The sequence below is a fragment of the Felis catus genome, chromosome A1 (assembly GCF_018350175.1).
Source record: "Felis catus isolate Fca126 chromosome A1, F.catus_Fca126_mat1.0, whole genome shotgun sequence".
In the NCBI taxonomy this organism is placed as follows: Eukaryota; Metazoa; Chordata; class Mammalia; order Carnivora; family Felidae; genus Felis; species Felis catus.
In genome coordinates this window covers 121,761,569-121,773,796 of record NC_058368.1, presented here as the reverse complement: position 1 = coordinate 121,773,796, position 12,228 = coordinate 121,761,569, and positions in this window count along the sequence as shown.

Genomic DNA, 12,228 nt, shown 5'->3' with positions numbered 1-12,228 from the left:
AAGTACAATCAGACCTTGCTTGTCTAGACCACTGGGAACAAAAGAGTGGATACAAGATTCATAACAACGTTTATTTGATTTTATTTTTAACTGTATTGTTTGGGTTAATTATAGGAAGATTAGTAAACTAACGGTCTTTGGTTAATGTCACAAATTTAGTGATCCATATTCTTCTATAAACTTGTTAGCAAACGCAGTTTTCCCTACAAGTAGTTTCCCTCAAACACTTTCCAAGTTACAAATCCACAATCCTCAGAAGATAACTAAGCTGACCAACTCAGTATTACAAGTTCTTTGCCCATTTTGAGTGAACACTTGGAAATTCACCTTTATGCTGAAAAGATGATAGGTAGAGATTTCAGTCAAATTTTATATTTCCCAATGTTATTATTCTGTCCTTCCTCTTATGTCTCTAAAGGATAAAGAATAACCTGAATTCAAAAATACTTGTGTCAATATCCTCTTTACTCAATATTTCTCATCATGTGCCATAGAGCTCATTGCCTGTGGTTTCAACTTTAACTAAAGCTGTCTTGGGGGGTTTAAAATAGTTTTGTTCCAAAGCTGTGAGGTCAAGAAAATGTGGCAAATACATGGCCAGGTGGCTGGAGGGCAAAGCAGAGGCCATGGTTAAGATCAATCCAGAGAAGCAGGCATGGGCAGGACTCTGGAGAGTTTAACTTGAGCCTAATGGGCAGGAAGAAGCCACTCGAGTGTTTCAAGAGTAAGAAGGAACAAGGAAGAAGGAAAAACTTGATCAAATTCGAGTTTTCCAAAGAGGATTCTGGTTGTTGTGTGGAGAAAAAGAACAAATAAGAGTCTGGAACAGGCCGAAGTAAATGCACACAGACCTCTTGGGAGGCTGTACATCAGTACTTGAGGGCAGGCGCCGGCCGGGTCATCAGCCAGAGGGTCACGACATTTCCCCAGTCCTAAGTCAAGAAGTCACGGGGAAACAAGATAGAATATTTGAAAAACAACCTCACAAACCTGAGTGTGTGGTCATTCCCACAAGATTAGGCTTATTATAAATACTTACTACTTATTATAAATACTGATTGAGACTCAAAAAAAGAATTTGTTGAAGGAGAATTTTTTACTTATAGGCAGCCCAACTCCTATCTCAGGATTCCAAAACAAAAATTTATGATCACCTTGAAATTTTAACCCAAGCAGGATTAACGACTGCATGACTTTCCCCTGAAATACTAAAGCAATTCTACCTTTTTTTTTCCCCCTATATTCCACACTCCTCCCTTATAAAGACATATGATGGTAATTTCCTTTTCTAAGAAGAGACAAATAAGTGTGGGCCATTTATAATCCTAGGATTCTTGGCAGACCACAGGGCAAATTCAGTCTACTTATGTGTCTTTTTTATCTGAATGATGCTTTAGAAGAAATTAAGAACTATTTTCCAATCAGCAAATTTCACAGAGAAAATTGCAATACTTTCTTCTCTTGAAAAAATCTCAAGATCTGACAACAACGGAGCTTTCTTCAAATGAGGCAACCATCAGCTAGCAACAAATGCAAGCTGGTCCTTTCAGACCCAGAAAACCGCTCCAGGTCAGGAAGATCTCCACTACCCACACACAACCTAGGTATTTGAATTCACACCCCCATTTGAGCGGTCAGCAGCAAGGTACTTTATTCCCTCGCCCTCTGCTGGCAAATCAATGCAACTGCACAAAACTACCACATAAGTCCAGTCGGCTGATTACCATCTGCAATTATCAGGTCAGCCTCTCAAAAACAAAATTCTCCTCCACCATATTCCTGAACTTCTTCTACCATCCAAAGATATGCATTCAAGAAACACAAAGTGAATTTGACTTTAACAGACAACTATTTAGGAAGTGAACAAGCACTTCATGGGATCAAGCCCCTCCACCGCTCTATCGTGACAGCCCAGCGCCTGCTTAGGATTCTCTCTTTCCCTCTCTCTGTGTCCCTCCCCTACTCCTCCTTTTTCTTTATCTCTCAAAATAAACAAACAAACAAACAAACATTTTTTAAAAAGTGAACAGGAATGACAAACAGCAAATCCATTTAAACCATTCTCTTATTACAGTTAAGATTTGTATGGGGCACCTGGGTGGCTCAGTCGGTTAAGCGTCCGACTTCGGCTCAGGTCATGATCTCAACGGCTTGTGAGTTCGAGCCCCACGTTGGCCTCTGTGCTGACAGCTCAGAGCCTGGAGCCTGTTTCAGATTCTGTGTCTCCCTCTCTCTCTCTGACCCTCCCCCCGTTCATGCTCTGTCTCTCTCTCTGTCTCAAAAGTAAATAAACGTTAAAAAATAAAAAATAAAAAAAAAAGATTTGTGAAGAAAATGCAAAATTATTTCATTTGCATAACAAAGCCTTGATTTCCCCCCCCCCCCAAATAGTCAGAACAAAATAGCTACCCCCCACCTTCCTACATACGATTAAAGCCTATCAGTTTGGTCCTGAAGTTTTGAGAGCAACACTACATTTAGTCACTGTGATGCTCAACTTCTGGTCACAACATGATACTCAAAGTAGCCATCATGGAAAAGGGCTCAAAACGCAAGAGGCTCTTTGTCACTGAGCTGATGCCAATGCAACCACCGTCCAAGCAGGGGAAGTCACCAGGCCTGCCCAGTCTGCATGCAAACATTTTATAGCCCACTGCAACCTAACACACTTTGACAGCTCTATTTTGCTTTTTTTTTTAATTTGTATTTATTTATTATGTTTTTGAACTTCTCTGTGCATTGTGGTGCTTGAACTCATGATCCCAAGAGCAAGAGTCTCACGCTCCACCGACTGAGCCAGCCAGGCGCCCCTGACCGTTCTATTTTGAAAGACATTTATTTAATTAGAGATTTCTGCTCTATTTTTACCACCATTCTCCTCACTCTAGAAGATAAAATATGACAGGAAAGCCAAGCCCTGCTTTGATCCCACCCTGCAAGTTAATCACCACATTCCTAACTAGCAGCAGAACTGCCCGAGAATGTAAAATGCCAAGTATTTTGCAGCTGAACTGGAAATCGAAAGGTAATTGCCAAGTGTACCTAATCCAAGACTCTGGTGGAAATACGATAAACCCCACAGGTGTGTACAACCAATCCAAATTAGCAACGCTGAGAATTGTAATTCTTACAGAATTGTTTCAAGCCTTTCAAGTACAACCTGGGATCCCAGCAGAGCTCTGTCCCATTAAGCAATTAATTAATCTTAAAAAATTGTTTGCCTTCAACTACATCTATTTGCTTACAATGAATGTACTTTAGTCTTTTAAACTACCAGCTTCCTGGGAGTCCCGGAGACCCTCTCCAGAGGCCCATGAGATCGAAACTCTTTTCTATTAAGACTAAAATTTTATTTGCCTTTCTTACTCTCACACATTCATGAGTGCGCAGTGGAGTTTTCTAGAGTCTACATGATGAATGATACTTCAACAGACTGAATGAGAAGCAGATAGGAGAATCCAGCTCTCTTCTATTGAACCAGGTATTGAAAGAGATTTTCAAAAACATAGAACATCCCACAGTGCTCACTAGAATTTTGTCTTAGGAAGTGTGGTTATTTCTTAGGCGCCTGGGTGGCTGAGGCGGTTAAGCGCCCGACTCTTGATTTTGGCTCAGGTCATGATTCCAGGGTCGTGGGATTGAGCCCCTCACCAGACTCTGTGCTGAGTGTGGGGCCTGCTTAAGAATCTCTCTCGGGGTGCCTAGGTGGCTCAGTTGGTTAAGCATCTGACTTCAGCTCAGGTCATGATTTCATGGCTCCCGAGTTTGAGCCCTGCATCAGGTTCTGTGCTAAGAGCTCAGAGCCTGGAGCCCTGCTTCAGATTCTGTGTTTCCTCTCTCTCTGCCCCTTCCCTGCTTGTGCTCTGTCTCTGTCTCTGTCTCTCAAAAATAAATAAACATTAAAAAATTAAAAAAAAAAATCTCTCTCTCTCCCTCTACTCTTCCCCTGCGAGCACGTGTGCTCGTGTGCACACATGTGCTCTCTCCAAAAAAAAAATTTTTTAATGTAGTTATTTCTTATAAAAACTGTAACTTATGTTAATATGTTAATGGGCCATTACCTTTAAATGAATTAACATTTAAAATTTTTTCTCAGCTTTAGTTTCTAGTAAGGTCAATATAAGACAGGTATAATCCACACCAACAAAAACTCTGAGGGGGCCTCAATAACTTTTAAGAGTGTGAAGGGATCGGGACACCTGGGTGGCTCAGTCGGTTGAGTGTCTGACTTCAGCTCAGGTCATGATCTTATAGTCGGTGAGTTCAATCTCCGCATCTGGCTCTGTGCTGACAGCTCAGAGCCTGGAGCCTGCTTTGGATTCGGTGTCTCCCTCTCTCTCTGCTCCTCCCCCACTCACGCTCTGTCTCTCTGTCTCTCAAAAATAAATAAATGTTAAAAAAAAAAAAGTGTAAAGGGACCCTCAGATCAATAAGTTTCAGAACCACTGTGTTAAACAGATTTCCTGTTGTTTATTAGATTAAGCAAGCTCTCTGCAAGCTGGTTTCATCTTAAATAATCTTTTTTGCATCACTAATGAAAAGAGGGGTCAGGTTCAGAATTCAACCCTCAAATCTCCCTGCAGACCTCCGCACACTACCCCTACTTGCCAACCCTACAGTCTTCACGTCTCCCTTGGAGGCATTTCCATTCTGTCCAGTGGCTCAAGGACTGTGCCGTATGATGATTACAGTCATCACAACCCGTCATTTTTTCCACGGGTGAGCTTTTACCACGTGTCAGGCAGGGAGCCTTCAATATCTCATTAAGAGGAGCTTCGAACAGGGCCTGGAATGCGATAAGCCCTCATTCAGTGTTGGCAGCGATGGCTGCCTTACAATCATCTGAGGAGGAATGTATGCTAGTCTCCCTCATTTGCAGTTAGACACCTGTTACTTGCTCACGCACACACAGCTACCAAGCAGCAGAGCCAGGATTTCAACCCGGCTCCATCTCAGTCTCAAGTCCAAGGGCCAAACACTGCTGCTCATGCCAGTCTTTCTCACCCTTCGTGATATAGATAAACCCTCTAGGGTTCTTGGTAAATGCAGATTCTGACTCATGGAGTCTAGGGTACCTGGAAGTCTGCATTTCTTTTTTTTTTTTTTCTTTTTTTTCTAAATTTTTTTTAACCTTTATTTATTTTTGAGACAGAGAGAGACAGAGCATGAACAGGGGAGGGGCAGAGAGAGAGAGACACACAGAATCGGAAACAGGCTCCAGGCTCTGAGCCATCAGCCCAGAGCCCAAAGCGGGGCTCGAACTCACGGACCGCGAGATCGTGACCTGAGGTGAAGTTGGACGCCCAACCGACTGAGCCACCCAGGCACCCCTGGAAGTCTGCATTTCTAACAAGCTCCCAAGAAGGCCAAAGCTGCTGGTCCCCGACGTACAGCTTAGAAGACTGTGCCACTGCCCTCTCATAAGCATCTTTAACCTTTTTTTTCCCTCTGCGTTCATTTCCCTCTGTCTTTACTGAGATGTCTTTAGCCCAATTAAAAGCGTTTTTCATCTTTGCCCCATTCAACAAGAGTCCCTAACCTTCCTTCAACCCCTGTTTTTGTCAGTCGTTCACGGGCACTCAAACTACCACTTTCACTCTTTTCTCCATCAGCTGAGCCAGTATTTCGAGCTGTCACAAGGGGGCACCGTCTGCTCTTCGGTAGTTCAGGCTCAGCATCACAGTCTTGGTCTGGATGATCTATGGAATTGTGTGATTTCGCGAACTTATTATTAAAAACGGACGGGAACTGGGAAAATCAAATTGCAGGCGTTGACCAGAAGTATAGGTCTCAAACACAGCACAGATGAAATAGCAATAGACATTATGAAGGGTGCCAAGAGGCAATAAGAACTATCTGGCCTTAGTGCAGGCTTTATGACAGTCCACTGTGTTTGTCTGTGTAAGATAAAAACAAACAAACAAACAAACAAGATGAAGAACTTGCCTGAGTCCAGGGCGCCTGGCTGGCTCATCTGGGAAAGCAGGTAACTCTTGATCTCAGGGTCGTGAGTTCAAGCCCCATGTTGTGTGTAGCTCTTAATTGAAGAAAAAAAAAAAAAAAACTTGTCTGATTCCAGGAAATATGTCAAATATTAATTCTAAAGACAAGTTACTGGGTGTTTTATCATATTTATTAACTACACTTTGAACAGAGCTCTGCCTCATTTTCCATAGATCACCTCCATACACACTTCGGGTATAAAAGCCCCTTACGCCACTATGTTACACATATTACGTAGTAAGAAAGATTCACTGGTGATGGAATCTAGGAAAATCCCATTCGCAACTGTATACGTATACATAACTTATTTGTAAATATGCATAAAGAAATATGTCGAAGGGTCTTCAGCAAATAAGCAGGGCTGTTGTTGAAGGGGAAACTCCAAGAGAAAATGTTTAGACTCTGGTCGTCATCACAGGAGAAATAGCTAATTCATATCAAGCACGTAGACACTGCCTATTACACACACTTCTACCATTCCCCAGGAGCTGATCCCGTACCTTCCTTTGATAATTCATTACCTAGGGTTCCATTTATTAGAAAGAAAATTAACTTTGGGGACATATTAAGGCTTTGGAGCCAAAGACAGACAACCTGGGATCAAATCCCAGGCCTACCACTTACTGACCACATGACTTTGAATTAGTTGCTTCCTAAAATGCAATGCTCAGGATTGAGTGGGCAAAGGCCTGGTAGTGGAGGATGTGAAGAATTCAAGGATTCAATATTCAATTGTCCAGGTAATCCCAGTACCCACATAACACAGGAAATGCAAACGACCTTAGCAAGATTTAAGCCAGTTCAATGGTCTCCAGTGTCATTTGGCATTTATGGGCAAGGATGGCTCTTTCTAAATAACTGCTAATGCTGGCTCTAAGTAAGAAATATACCCGAGGTTGATGGGAATGGACTGACTTTGATCAGTGTCATGAGACCCTACATAAGTCCTTTCCTCCCAGACATGCGCTGTCCCATACAAACATAGAACAGAACACTCAGCAGCCATTTCAAAGATGTAGATCAACTGTTCAAGGTTAATTATGAGATAATATGAAAAAGCCAATTTACAAAGTCATCTGGTAGCATTTTGTCATATTACCTATGATATATCTTTGAAAATATACATATCAAGTTATCTGGGATGTGTCACATCTCACCCTTCCTGTGCAGCCTTCCTTAAGAAACCCAGAAACTCCCCTGCCTTTCAACTTTTAACCCCTTTTCTAGATTCTCTGAGTGAATGATATACTCTGGAGTTTCAGAGACCTACCTCACAGGCCTCAAGAGTAAGTGAGGGGTGCTCAGATAATAGAACTATGATTCACTCCCCTCCTGCTTCAAAAAGAGCTGCTTTCATCTTACCTGTTGCAGATATTGGGCTCCTGATCAAAGGTTTTCCACAGCTAAATTAAGAATCAGCCCTACTGACCACAGTATTAGCTTGGTACATGCTTTACATTCCCAGTGGTATCATCTTATGTGACACTATGGATGATCTTTCACCAAAGTGCATACTGTCTCCTCAAACAGCGGGCCTCAAAGACTTTACAAGACATTAGTCCTCCTCCCTTCATGTATCCACAATTATTAAAATGGCTTCATAGATTCCTGTTGAACAACTGAGAGTAGTTCCACTAGAACATCCATCTTTACAGAGGCGGTCAACTAACAACAACCAAGAGAGTTCCATCAAAGACTGGGACTCAATGGCTACAAATCTCCCCTGGCTTTTCTCATGACACCTGAAATCCTGTTTTACTGTCATCTCACACCCAAAAGCACGTCCTTCCCAGTGGCATTTTCGAAAGCTGTCAACAATTCCTCAAATAGACTTTTAAACCAAATACAGTGTTATGCTCAAAAGTAAAGTAATTACATGGAGGGATGCCTGGGTGGCTCAGTTGGATAAGCCTCTGACTTCAGCTCGGGTCATGATCTTGTGGTTCAACATCAGGCTCTGTGCTGACAGCTCAGAGCCTGGAGCCTGCTTCGGATTCTATGCCTCCCTCTCTCTCCCTCTGCCTCTCCCCCGCTCATGCTCTCTCTCTCTCTCTTTCTCCCTCAAAAATAAATTTTAAAAAATTAAAACAATAAAGAATAAATAAAGTAATTACATGAATCTGGACTTGGGTCAACTTGAACAATAGATATGAAAAAGCAGAGTTGTGCTGTCCAGTGTAGAAGCCAACAGCCATATGTAACTAACAGTCTATTTAAATACTTCAAATCAAATAAATTTTAAAATTCAGTCCCTCAGCTATCTTCACAGCATTTCAAGTGCTCAATCACTATATGGAGCTAGTGGCTACCATATTGGAAAGTATAAATATAGAATATTCCCTTCATCATAGAGAGTACTGTTGCATAACATTGATATCAAGGCAACCAAGTCTATCATTTCATAAAGTGTTCTGAAGGACACTAGCCTGGTAAGATGCTATAATCCTGTCTAAATTAATCTGGAAAATTCTGCCTCCACACCCCCTGCCTGACAATGTATCAGAGTATTAACATCCTGAAACCTCAAGACTGAAGCTCTAGCATCAGATCTGAGTTTGAATTCTAGCTCTGCCACTTATTAGCAGTGGGACCTTGACAGAGTTACTTACCATTAAACTTCAGTTTCTTCCTTTGATAAATGAACTCCTTTGAATTCATTTGAACTCCTTACTATTGTCATGATAATAAAATGAGATACTACATGTAAAATTTAGCAAGGTGCTTCACAAATACAAAAGCTTTAACAAATATAGCTCTAATAGTTGCTTTTTGAAGTGCAGAGAAGCCCTATTTAACTTTGTTTAGTCCTGCATTTCCCAAATTCACTACCACCAAACTTCTTTAAGAATACATGGAAGAGAGAATAATACCACCCCGCCCGCCCCCCCCCCAATAAAGAGGCCTGTGCCCTAGCAACCTGTGAATATTTACCTCACATGGAAAAAAAAAAAGACTTGTCAGATGTGATTGAGGAAAGGATTTTGAGATGAGATGACCCTGGATTATCCGGTGGGCCCAATGTAATCACAGGGGTCCTTTGTATGAGGGAGACAGTAGGCTCAGAGTCAGAGAAGGAGATGTGATAACAAAGCAGAAGTCACAGGGGGCACCTGGGAGCAGATGCTGTTCTGCTGGCTTTGCAGATGGAGGACAGCCCATGAGCCAAGGAGTGCAGGCACCTTCTAGAACCTGGCCAAGAGGAGGAAATGGAGTCTCCCCTAGAGCTCCTAGAAGGAATGCGGCCCTGCTGACACTTGACTTTAGGACTTTTAATCTCCAGGACTGTAAGATGGCTTGTATTGTTTTAAGGCAGTAAGTTCACGGTAACTTATTACAGCAGGAATAGGAAACTAATACAGAATACCCGAAAACATCTCTCAAGCGACTGATGTTCCGTTGCAAGTCTTATCTGGTGGGAAGAGCTGGATCCAGAATCAGGAATCCGGGGTCTAGCTCAGTTCAGCAACTAACAGTTTTCTAACTATTATCAGGTCAAAATCTCTAGGGCTTTTAAGTTTCTTCTACCAAATGATGACACTATCAACTCCTTTATCTAATTTAAAATTTTTTATGACAGTAAAAATGATAAACCTACTTCATGAAAGTAACTCCAACTTACTTATTTCAACTTTTGTCCATTCCAAGTATGGGGGGTGGGGGGGGGGGCAGGGTGGGATAAAATAATGCAGAAAGTAGAAAAGTTTTACAAGAATGTCCTGAACTTTCATCAGGGATTTAGAACGAGGGGCTGAACGAGCATATGTTAATGCGCTCAGCAGCAAAGCTACCTGAACCAACATTGTGTACCCAGGTTGAAATATTTGGAATCAAGTTCTTGCCTCTTTCCCTCTCTGTCCAAACATCTTTTCTTTCAAAGATGTGGAGTTATGATATTCAGTCATTAAGGACATTTAATTTAAAATTTTTTTAACTTTTTATCCCTCCCAAGGATAAAAATGCAAGGACAAAACTTATAGACCACAAGAGCTTCCTCTCCCATTTTAATTTTTTTTTTCAACGTTTATTTATTTTGGGGACAGAGAGAGACAGAGCATGAACGGGGGAGGGGCAGAGAGAGCGGGAGACACAGAATCGGAAACAGGCTCCAGGCTCTGAGCCATCAGCCCAGAGCCTGATGCGGGGCTCGAACTCACGGACCGCGAGATCGTGACCTGGCTGAAGTCGGACACTTAACCGACTGTGCCACCCAGGCGCCCCTCCCATTTTAAAAAGAAAAAAGAATCCCAGACTCAGGGGTGGCAATGTACTCTTCCTTTCTTAACACACCTCGGGGAAAGGATCTCAGCGCCACATCTCTGAATACCGCACATTTCCTCCCCCGTTCGGCTGGTGCACAGGTGACAGACGATGCCAGGCGCCACCTGCTGGATTCTGTGGACACAGCTCTCTAGTCCGTGCCGAAGAAACCATCCCATCAGGACCGGCAAGAAGGTGCAAAGAGTAAAATACAAGAAACCACTGAACTGTACAGATGGAGTAGGCCGTATGGTAGGTGAATCATAGCTCAACGGAGTTCTTTTTTTTAAAAGAAGGTAAAAGAAATGGACATGGCAATGGAATTTTGATTTTTTTTTTTATACTAGATTTTCGTCTGAATGATGAGACCTGTCATTCCTTAAGGACCCACAACAAATGATACCCTACAAGAACAAAGTAGCTGTAGCCAGGGATGGGCTGACTGTGTCCAAAGCAGGATTTTAACCATTCTGGGCCCAAATAAATATTTTAGTCTTTTTCTTGCTGAAAGGTTATTCCTTTTGTGCCCTTTTATAAAACAATGTGCCCTTATAAAAGAGAGAGAGAGAGAGAGAGACCTGTGTCATCTTCACTGGGATGAAATCAATCCCTGACATAGGGCTCTCCAGGATGTCTTTGACCAGGGCCTCTGGTTACATTATAACAAAAACCATAGCTACAATTATCATTCACATTGTAACAATGTAAGAAGCAAACTGTCAGGAAGGGAAAAAAAAGGTCAAATTAAATACACCTAATATCAACCACAGCTGTGTTTCCATGGGACTTGGAGTGATTTTTTTCAAAAGAAAGTTTCAAGTTCTGCCTAAGCAGCCAAGATGCACCAACCTCCTTATACTCTTACTGTCCTTCACATTTATGTCCAAATGTTATCCTCCATAAAATCAAAACATGAACCATTAACCAAAAAAAAAAAAAAAAAAAAAAATCCTTAGCAGGTAAAAGGGCAAGACAATGTGAAAAACAAGAAGCGTCAGCTGAGATTCATGGATCCCAGCCTGTGCCCTGCTACCCAGGATCCAGCGGCCTCAACAAGTCATGTCCACAGTTAGAGCATCAGTCTCCCTACCTGGAAAAGTTTTGACCCACACAGCGCAAAAGGGCTGCTTTCAGGTATAACAGTCTCACTTTTTAGGGGCAGGGTTCAGATCTCCCAGCTCCCAGTCTGCAGAATTTGAAATCTACAGGCTAGCCATCCCTACAGTGGACTTCAGAGGTACCTAACCAATAGCAGAAACAGGAGGGGGTGCTGTCTTGTAGGAGTGGCCACCCAGACCCGGCCAGACCCATTCACCACTCATAGACTGTCACTCAGCATGCACCTGCAGCCTGGAACAACAATCCAAGATGCTAGGCCCGAAGTAATGGGATGTGCCAGTCAGGAAGACCCCACAGCCAGAGCTACTCCACAGAAACAAGGTAACAGTAGTCCAAAAGATAGCACGACCCGTGGCCCTGGGAAAAGGGAGCCTCAATGAACCAAAGCCATCAGCAAAGAAGGAAACACCAACCATGTGTCGTGGCTCTTCCTCAACAGTGGAGTGGGAGAGAGGGGAGAGTAAGGAGTCGGGGTCCCTGAGGGCTAACCTAGAGAATGCCAGCACAGCCAGAGCTGGACACACTCAACGAGCTCACCAACTGCTGGTCGGCAAAGCCCAGCCCGATCCACTCTGCTCCTCCCAGAGCTTCCTGGGCAATGTTCAGAGCCTGCAAACCTACAGGCAGAAGGAGAAATTAACTCTCAGACACCCAAAGCAAACCCTGCTAACTCCTCTGATAAGAGATAGCTGTTTTCCGGTGTGTTTCATACAGGGAGACTGAATTCACAGCACTGATGAACTCAAAAAGGCTGTGGCAGAGATGAGCAGGTCGGGGCAGGGCTGAGACTTCCCATCTGTAGGAGGCCTCTGATGGTCAGACCCTCCCCCACCGGCTCTTAGTTTGCTT